Source organism: Vanellus vanellus, assembly GCF_965231255.1.
Source record: "Vanellus vanellus genome assembly, chromosome: Z".
NCBI lineage: Eukaryota > Metazoa > Chordata > Aves > Charadriiformes > Charadriidae > Vanellus > Vanellus vanellus.
In genome coordinates, this window is record NC_138908.1 from 68,398,510 (window position 1) to 68,409,466 (window position 10,957).

Below are 10,957 nucleotides of genomic sequence, written 5' to 3' on the forward strand. Positions count from 1 at the left end.
AGTGGCAGGGTGCTACACATCCCCACCCCACCCCCCCCCGGTTTTGTTCTCCCCTCATCCTGTGCAGTGTTTCATTGGGGCAGTATTTGGCTCCTGCGATAAGCATGAGCACATCCATGGAAGTGCAGTGAGTTAAACCCACTATCCATCTTCTTTTGTAATTACCTTGATTTTCTGGATCTCCAGCATGTCTGAGCACCTGCTTATACACTGCTAGAATTTGGCATGGGAGTGTAAAATGATGGATCACTTCTATATCTCTGGGCTTCTTTACAAAGTGCAGGGAATCTGTGCAAAATGAGATCATTCAGCCAGAGACAGTGTGACAGACAGCTGAAGTAAAGGATATACACCTGCACCAGGCAGCTCAGCAGCAAATAACAAATAATTACCTCTCTGCCTGCTGATTATCTGCCTCTGGCATGATGCCCAAGAGGGACAAGAGGACTATCTCCTTCTGCAGGTTGCTGGTATCCTCTGCAGACTGCAGATAAGGTAAGAAGCAAAGAAAAATGTTGCTGTCCTAGACATCAGAAAGGTTTCCCTTGGATCAGCCTTCTTTGTAAAACCACCGTGATGCCTTTGATTTGCTAAATTGCGGGCACCAACAAACCTGTATAGTAGGTTTGCAGTGTAAAACATTGAAAAGAAAATATTCCGTGTGCCAAAAGTCTAGTTGTCTCTGGTGTTACTCAGCTGAATTAAGTAGAGCTACATGGGGAGAGGGTGGAGGCTGTGAATTTCATCAGTCTGAGAGATCTCTTTGAATGTCTCACATTTTCATCAGAGAAAAAAGGAACATCTGGACATATTATGCAAGGGCCACATTCTGCTTTCAGTTGTGTTGAGGCAAACCCGGAGTTGTCCCAATGGGACAGTTCAAGACTTACCCCAGGATAAACAAAAGCAGGAACTGTCACCGTATTTTTGGCTTTACTGTGTTGTTGCCTAAGCTTAACCTGTTTGTGTCCAGCTTTTACTTACTTTCTGAATTTTCCTCTTCCTGAATGAGACACAGGAGCAGGAGGAAAAATCTAAGAAGTCTCCAGTTTTTCATTTGAGTGAGTTTTTCATTGGTTTTAGCATCCCCCCAAAACCTCTCCCCTGTATCACTCTTTCTGAGCATCTTTTCTCCCTTTGGCAACCTGTAAATTACTCCTGATACCTTCCTCCCCCTCTACACTGCTTATTCTTTACTTTCCACTTCCAGTAAAGAATAGTGAACAACTGAGAGTTTTGTTGTTGTTTTTCTTTTCCCACTGGCTCCAAAGGCCTCAGCTAAGAAAACAAAACAAGGCAGCTCACTCAGGGCCGTGCTGGGAATTGTACTTTTCAACTGTCTCCACTGTATGCCTGTGATACTCTTCAGACTATGAAGCGTTTAGGGAACAGAAAGAGACTGTCAGATGCTCTCTAATTCCTCTTCTTACTCTCTAACTACACCTTCAATTCTGCCTTCTTTTGGTCACAGCCAAATCTGAAGCTGTGATATTATTTTTTTTGAGAGTAACAAGTGACATCAGGTGCCCAAGTGAGGCTCACATGCAGGGCATGATTTTTAGAGATTCGCTCTGAACACCTGATAAAGTTGAAACTCCTTCAGCAGGGCAGCGCAAACACTTTGTGAAACCAAGGCACCAGTGCAAGCTCCCCACAAAGCAGGCACCAAAAAGCCTGATGTGCAGCCTTGCACCTGGAGATGCTTGGCAGCCAGAGCCAGCCTTGCTCCATCCTGGGTGCTGCATACCGGTGCTGCCTTGTACATCTTGCTGTGACACACAGGGCCTCAGGTCATGACCACTCTGCTTTTCCTTCTTGCATGACTAACATGAGTCTCCTAATACCTTTTTTCCCTGCTGCTTATATTTATTATTGGGAAAAGGGGGTATTTGCTGCAGAAGCACCTAGAAAATTGTCTGCAAAGAATACAAGCAGCAGCTTTTCCTACCTGCTCTTGCCTCTCCTCCAGCTCCTCGCACTGCTTTCCCAGGAGGCACCTGGGAGATTGTAACGTATTGTGCTTGATGACACTGCAGTTCTAAGATAAGTGGCTTTATTCCTGAGACCAAAATGTTCTTGCCCTGGTAGACATGAAAGAGCATCTCCATGTAGATGTTTCATGGTATTTCTCTTTGCCAAAACTAGAACAGTGAAGCAGGAGTTGATGCTTGAATAGCCTTGGCATAAGGACAGGCTGATGCATGTAATGCATATCATTAAAAATAGTTAGCACAAAGAAATGGTTGTTATTTTGCTTAAATCGAGCTGGACTCAGTAGCTAATTAAGTACAGACTTTTTTCCATGGTTATATGCAGTTTTCAAATTCCTATAACACAAACTGTTTTAGAGGATAAGTTAAATACAGAATGCATTGAGTTTGGTGGAGAAAGTTTAAAGGTCTGCATTTTCCCACCAAAGCTATTTGATATCAGCTACAGAGTGGGTGTGTGTGTGTGTGGAGGGGTTATGACCTCTTTTATTTTTACAACCATTGCCATGATTTCATAATACTGGCAGCAGTCACTTCAAGCAAGGGACTAGACTTTATTACTATAATTATATGCTAGTATGTGGGCATAAAACAGAAAAACTTTTCTATAGATAAATGCCAGTAGCAAAATCCTTTTGTCCAACAAATAGTCCTTTAGCAGTGTTATGAATATTATATTAACCTCAATAAAAGCTATGCCAGAAATGTCTACTGTACATGGCGCGAGTTCTGTGTTCTTACAGCAGCTTTGTTCTAAGAAATGAATATACTCAGTGCTGAGAGCATGCAGCGCCTTTCCTTTGCAAAGCGTGTTAGAGATGCTCACTCATTAATCACAACGGCCCGTTGTGAGAGGCAATAACGCCACTTTAAACAGAGGGGAAACTGAGACAGGAAGGATATGGTTGAATGTAGTGAATGCAATTTTGAGTGCCCCCACTGTGATGCTGGGGGTATGTCTGGACAGTGCAGTGCAGGTGTGGGGTGTCACAGGGCGAGCCGCGGGGCTCCAGCCAGGCCAACACCCATGACCATACTTTGTCGTTTGAGTTTCTGGGGAGCCATGAAAAAGAAGGATGAATCCTGCAGGAGACATGAGGCACTGAGCCCCATCCCTGCTGCCTCTGGACAAACCCGCTGTGCTGGCAGGGCAGGGCACTGCCCTCTGCGCTCAGATCCCACCTACGTGGGAGCTCCATCAGCAAAGGTGAAGGAGGGGATGAGTCAAAGAGTTTTGTGCAGGTCCGTCACTCTTTGAATCAACTTCTAAGGCCTTTCAGCCTGGCTATGGGAGCTGCGGAGCCACTAGCCTGCCAGCCAGCTGAGCCTGACTTGCTGGAAGCCTGGGCTTCGGGTGATGCATGAGGACAAAATGCAGCCTGGGTAGCTAACAGTCTGGGTGGGGAGATCAGTGCCCAGGCAGGACCTCCCCTGCAGCCCAAACAGAGCTGGAAGCGGAGGGGACAGCTGCTCTCCAAATCTGAGAAGAGTACAGGGGGGCAAATTTTTAGCCTAAGCAAGAGGTGACTTTGCCATCAGAAGTGATTTCACACCCAGTGGTTCTCCTCTCCTGGACCCACACTGCTCTTGGGCAGAACGGGGCTGATGGCCGGGGGGGCAAGGACCTCAGCAAGGGGCTGCTTCCCTTGGCAACACTTCCTAGCAATTCAGCTAATAGAATTATACGTCTAATAAAAAGCATATAAAATCCAGCAAACTATTGATCTTGATTTTTTGTTCACATTTATTTCCCTGTCCCTGTTTTCAGGTAAGCCCCTGATCTTTTCAGACTTTTAGTGTTTTTCTCCACTGTCTTTTATTCCAATTGTATTGAATTTTCCATCAGCAAAGAAAAATGGCCAATTATATAAATAGCACATTACATTGGAAAAGTAGATTGATTCAACTTTGCCTCAGTTATCATGGAATTAATAAAATTACTTTTTGTGAATATTTCACAATGTCATTTTGAGTAATTTTCCCTATTTTTCAGTGATCTGATTTTGACAGGTAAAATTATTTTTAGGTAGTTGCCTGATAGCCTATGGAAGCAATGTTGACGTACAGCTGAATAACAAGCTGTTTTATTAACTGTTTGCTAACAGTCCTATAAGCCACGTAGTATTCAGTGTGTTCTGTGTTTCCGCTTGGCTGAAACTTTCATAAAGGGAGAATGATGTTTAACAAATACGGTGGTTTCTGATATGTGTTTTCAGCGCAACTGTTTACTTTTGCTGTAAGCCAAGAAACGGACTTATATTCACAGATTTAAAAAATGTGAAATGGTCACAAATAATTAATAATATGGTCAAGCCTGCAATAACATAACTTTTTCAATGCTTGAAGACCAGGAGCCACTAATAGTTCCAATCATCATGAACGTACATTTTAGCTGGCTATACTTAAAATGGAAGATCAGGTGGAAAACAAGCACAACCACAGGGAACAGGAATGTTTGAAATGGCAAAAGAGGTCTGAGAGTAAAACCAGAGGCTTACCCAAAGCAAGGGATGTCTTCTCATGATTGGTGATAAAGAATGACCAGTAAGCAATTCAGACATGAAGTCCCAGTGCTTTATATTTTATTTACTGTGCTCTGAGTAGCTCTGAGTAACAGCACGAGGCTCTTCTACTTCTGAAATAAAACCATGTCTTTGATAGGAATCTCCTCCATGGAGAGGCTGCAGCTTGAGCGGGCGTTCGAGTCAGCAGGCAGCAGAGGGACGCCCCATGGGCTCCTCTGTCTACGCTGCAGCATCCCTGTCAGAGGGGGAAAGCTGGGAAGGTACCTGTTCCCTGCAATGTGTGCAGGTGTTGCTGCTTCTCAGCTGCCTTTGGAAACCCTGGGAACATGGAGGGTAGAAGCTGTGGCTGGCTTGTGGCGGCTGTGATGGGGAGGTTTTATAGCAACAGTTATTTGTGTTAGAGTTTTGTGGTGATGACAACAAAGCGGGCAGTGCAACACTGCCAATAACCTGCATTGGCTCTTCTCACTGTGAGTGCAAATTATTTTGGTTACAGGATTCTTTGCCCGGTTATTATTTCCATTGTACAAACAGTATGATGCGTAAGACAAGGTGACAGAGCTGAAGCATTTACGCCTGAAGGCCTGATTCTGCCATGCTGATTCTCAGAGCCGTATGTACTCTGTTTTCAGTGTGGTCGTTCTGGTATCGACAGGTATTGACAACCCTGTAACGATGCTGAGTCTTGAATCAAAAAGGAAAACTACTACATGCAAAAGTCAGCCTGCTGCTTAAGTGCATGAGGATCACCACAGCTGATGCATCTTGCTCTTGGCACCACATACGTTTTGGAGAAGTAGGTGGTGTGTGCAACACGTTCGTGATTGAAAACAAGGAGGCAGGCAGGAAGAACACCAAAAGTGATGGCTGAACACAATGTTGTTCAACCAAGTGCTCAGGCAAGGGTATTGAATTCCCCATTTGCTCACCTAACAAATATTTTTGTCATTGCTTCCCTCAACTGACACAATCTTTTCCAGGCGCAGTTTTCATCCTTGCAAGGATCAATGACTGTAACAGATCTTCACTTCTCATCCATCAAGATTAATCAAAAAAGACTGCCAGTGGCCTGGGAGATCACATCTGGATTGCTGGTTTGAAATACTCAACATGAAACTTCAAAGGTCACTAAGGAGAAAAGGTATAAGATAATTTTATTGTATTGATTTTTTAATAATTATTATTCTCAATCTCCCACCCAACTTGTCTGTCTCATGGCTTACAGATAAAAATAGACAGAAACCAGTGTCATCTCTCTTTTGATACATGGGACTATAATAGGATGAGGAGAACTTTCGGGGCAGGATAGGGCTGATCTGAGGATCTGTATAGCCATCACACACTGCCTAGTGCCTGGCTGGAAAATGGAAGCATATTTGGGAGAAGATCTCAAAGTATATTCCCAAATAAGCAAACATTAAGACTTTTGCTGGATAATGTTGAGATTATGAGCCTACATTACTCATTTTCATAGAATCATAGAATGGTTTAGGGTGGGAAGGGACCTTAAAGATCATCGAGTTCCAACTCACCCTGCCATGGGCAGGGACACCTCCCACTAGACCAGGTTGCTCAACCTGGCCTTGAACACTTCCAGGGACGGGGCCTCCACAACTTCCCTGGGCAACCTGTTCCAGTGTCTCACCACCCTCATAGTGAAAAATTTCTTCCTAATATCTAATTTAAATCTACTTTCTTTCAGTTTGAAGCCATTACCCCTCGTCCTACCACTACACGCTCTTGTAAAAGGTCCCTCTCCAGCTTTCTTGTAGGTCCCCTTCAAATACTGGAAAGCTGCTATAAGGTCTCCCTAGAGTGTTCTCTTCTCCAGGCTGAACAACCTCAACTCTCTCAGAAGCCTGTCTTCATAGGAGAGGTGCTCCAGCCCTCTGATCACCTTTGTGGGCCTCCTGTGGAGCCGGTCCAACAGGTCCATGTCCTTCTTATGTTGGGGGCTCCAGAGCTGGACACAGTATTCCAAGTGGGGTCTCATGAGAGCAGAGCAGAGGGGGAGAATCATTTCTCTTGACCTGCTGGCCATGTTTCTTTTATTGGTTGGGTTTTATTATGTCTTTTTTTTTTTTTTTCTGTTTTTTGCTCTGTGGAAAGAATAGGAAAGAATAACCCAAGTCAGACATCTGAGTTTGGTGGAGCAAAAAAGATATCCACTTCCAAATTTCCTTCATAGTGTGCACAGAGCAGCAAAGAGCATGCCTGGGAAGGACCAGGCTGCTGTATCATCAAGGGCAATAAAAGTGCTTTCCCCTTTTTGATGGAGGTACAGTGATTGAAGAACAGACACAGACTTCTCGTCTCAATTTTCTTGGCTTGTTTTTGGTGTAGCACTCAACCAGTGTGTGTGAAACCTTGGCAGGCCACGAACCACATCCTGATACAGGCAGGGGCCAAACTCGCACTGGTCCTTGTGTGCGAGGTGGGCACTGGGGCTGTGGGAGGAGGCGAGTGCTGAGGGCAGCTACGGTGTGGGGAGCAGGAGAGATGACAGGGAAAATCCCCCATATATCTCAAAATGTGTCAAAATATATCAAAATCCTAGTGGTATATCAATTGCCCCAGACAGTTCAGTGCTTTTCCTAAAAACGGTCTTGAACCTGGCAGACCAGTACTTGCTGATACAAATTTCATATTTTCCATCAGTTTATTACTATCTCTACCTGTTTGGGGTTTTTTGCATCATCCTTTTCTTCCTCCTAGATGGTTTGTTTCCTTTCCTCAGAAATTACCATTACGTGAAAATACCTCTCATTGCAGCAAGTCTGCTTTTCTGCCCTGTTTCTGTGCTTCCAGTAAGCTTCAGTCCCCAGGTCTGGTGTTGCAGCTCAGGGACAGAGTCCTTTGTTTCCCTCTTCTGCAAGGAAATATTTATGTGTGAACTTTACAATTTGTGGCCAGAATTTAGTAGAAAAAAACATAAAATTGTGCAATACAATTTTTCATAATATCATACTTTGCAGAAACTGTTTATTATTTGTCTGTTTTTTAAGTTATGCAGAGAGGGGGAACTCAACTTACCTCACGTGGGCCACTGCTCCGTTCAGACGCGCTGGATACCAAATGGGACCGTTTACTTCTGCAGCTGCTGGTACATATGCTAAAATTAGACTAAATAAAAAATAGCAGCTGCATGGGTAGAAGAAAACCAAAGCTGATTCACAGCTTGCGGACCTCAGGCATTGCAGCTAGATTTGACACAAAGGCTGGTCCAGTGTAAGAGCCCCGTGCCTACAAAGACACAATAGCCCATAATGGTAAGCCAAAACTCTGTTCAGCTCAACCCCCTCGCCGGGGAAATCCTTTCACCACCCTGGACTTTTTTCTTTTTCTTTTTTTTTTTTTTTTTTTCCTTTAACATATGTTACAATGTCTCATTATGTAGGAACACACTTTCCTTTAACATGTCTGTCTTCTTCTATCCCCTCAGCCTCCCCCACAAACTTTCGTTGGACAACCATAGTCATTGTGGCCAATGCCAAGAAAAGCCCACTCTTCGCTTGTGTCCAGTCCCATAGTCCCTGCTAACTCCATGCCAAGACATTGACAAAGTGCAGGATCTTTCCCTGTGGTTGTGTCACAGGCTATTTTTTTTTTTTTTTTAATAGGATTCCCTTTCAAAATGCTGGTGCAGTGGAACTTCATGTCATTTTCCACCAGCAGCTCCATCTCGCTTTGCCCCGTGCATTACATTCAGATAAAAGGATACATTGTGGGTTTTGAGGCGCAGCCTGCATTGCGGGTAGGATGGCACAGAAAGGGCAGATGGCACAGTCCACGCACTCTGAACAGTCAAATTGGATTTTCCCAGAGCAGAAAACACCAAAAATTCCAGCTGGTTTTCATAGGAAATCTCAGCAAAATCCCTTCCAGCAAAATTCCTTCTAGTTAAAAATAGGCACTCGTTATGAAGGCTCATGGCTGGGACCCTCCTGTTCATGGCAATAGAAGAAAGTATGGAACTTGCAGGATTTCTGGGTGATGTGTTGCGGAGATCCCTGTGGCTTAGCACAAAGCCAGTGAAGGTGTATTGCCCTCATGTCAGGCTCTGCGTTCCCCATTACCCTCGTTTCCAGGCCGATTTGTTAGCTCGGACTCCTCACAAGCATGGTGCTTCTGGCCCTGAGAGCAGTCCCGTGTGCCCCTCAGCGCTCCTGAAGTGCAAAGCAGATCTGTTATCCCCAGGTAACAGAGAGAGGACATGACGCAAACAGCAGTATGGTGCCGAGTTTCCAGGCAGCTCTACTTCCACACTTGTGCAAAGCGGAAGAGAGTCTTCACCACCTTGCAAGGGTTCAGCTACCTTCTTTCCAGCTTTTCCGTGCCTCCACTCCCAGGCTCTAGCAGGACATGGCCCGGCAGCCATGTCACCTCTGCTAGGCTGCTTCAGCAACAGTCTCTTATCACTTGCCTCTGCTGAACTACACACAAACACGTGTGGAGCTGTGCCAGCTACAGACAGACACGGATCCAAGTGTTCCTCCTTCGACCATAAGGACCAAAAAGTGAGGCAAAGGTTTTGCTCTGGCGCAGGTTACCAGCAACTTAACTTGCACTAAACTTCAAACAGCTTCTCTGAGCACGTCCATCATCTCTGGGGAAGAGTGGAGGTGCTGGTGTGCCTTGGTGGGTGCCTGGGTGGCACTCCCCCCCTCCAGCACACTCGCTCCCTGCCCTGGGGGTGATTTCCAGCAGAGCCTCCTGGCTACCTGGCAGGCAGTCTGCCTCTGCAGCACTGCTCAGCATAGGATCAGAGCCTTAGAGGACAAATTGAGGACTTTTCCTGCTAAAGGGCCCACATCCATAGCTGAGGCAGCAGCACTCGGACCCAGGCTGAATTCCTTCTTCACTCTGAAAAACCTTATTTAAGCCTTATCTCCTAACCACTACAGACTCACCCTCTCTATTCTATAAATTTTTGGGCTTAATCTTATTTTCAGCTGTTGAATCCAGCTTCAGCCAGAAGGCAAGACAATGTCTTCTTGCCCTCCACTCTCTGGTGCTTGGGGCACTCCCTGGGAAAACAGACAGTAAACCTCCTGGGGCTGAAGGTGGAGGTGGACCTGTCTCCTATTTTGGGAGCTATTAAACTAGACAAGGAAGAGCTACTGGCTGCACACAGAAGAGACTGCTCAGTGTGCACCAGATCTAGACACCTGAAGGAGCAGAGTTCGATATGTCTTGGGAATGCTCAGCCAAACAACAGAGGCAGCTGTATTTAAGAACAGGGACTTTTGGGATTGCAATTTTGTTCCAAGGCATCATAATTCCACTTAAGCCTTCCTTTAGGCGAGTCCTCCCCTTACTGAGGCTTAAGCACCCTCCCTAATGGTAGATGACCTTGGATGCCATAGCAGCAGCAAAGGGGGGTTCTGAGAGCTCTCACCCTGGGCCAGCTGTGAACTATGCTGCAAACCCGTTTGGTAGCCCTCATGTGAATGGGGCCTTTGTTAGTGACTGATGAGTAGGATGTTCAGAGAACTTGGGAAAGTATGCTTGGCAAGTAAACTCACCTAACTAATAATAAAAATGGTCTTCAAATTTGCCAGGCTTCTTTGCCCGAGGCGAGCACAATTAAAGTCAATGAATTGTTTAATGTGAGGAAATAACAAGAGAGGGAAGAAAAAAGGCATGCTGTTCCCTGATGCTGTTTTGGAATTTCTCCTGTGTAGATCCTCCTCTGGATTGATGATAAAAGCCTTTGGCATGCATCCTGAAGAAAAATCAAGAAGCGTAACAGATATGTGAGTCTGTTGAGAGCTATATCCTACCTTAACATGGGGATGGACTCTCTGATCTAGGGCATTTTTCATCTGTAGCTGGGATAATGCTCTATCTGGCAGGCAGATATTTGATTTTGGATGTTTCAACAAGCCAGAATGCTTTCATGGGAGCACTCCCAGTGACATGGAGACCTGTTTCAAATATGCTGGCAAACTGCAATCCTCCTCCACAAGAGGCAAAGAGCAGGCACTAATTACGGGTTGGGTGTAGCACATACCTGCCTCTGGTGGGAAAGAACCAAGCCTGAGAACTGAATCTCTGCAGATCCAAGCAAAGTGTTCTCCTCCATGTAAAACCAGGAGGCAGGAAATGTTTTTAACACTCAAGAAGAGACATCATTCCTCCAGATAAGGCAGGGACTTGATATAGAAACTGTTCTTCTCCTGACCTGGACAACGTTTCCACTGTTTTTCTATCACTTTTTGCTGTCACATCTCATTTTAAGGCACAGCAGCCCTGACCGTTTTTAAGAGGCAGAAATATCCCAAGAGCTTGCAAATTAAAGCAAGCACTAAATTTGTCAAATAAATATGGTGCTAATCCTGTGCTTTGGGCAGACTTCCTTAATTCTTTGAGGTCTGTGTCTTAACTGACTCCTTATGTAATTTACTATGGATTTTGTGTCTTTTCCTAGGTAATGTATTG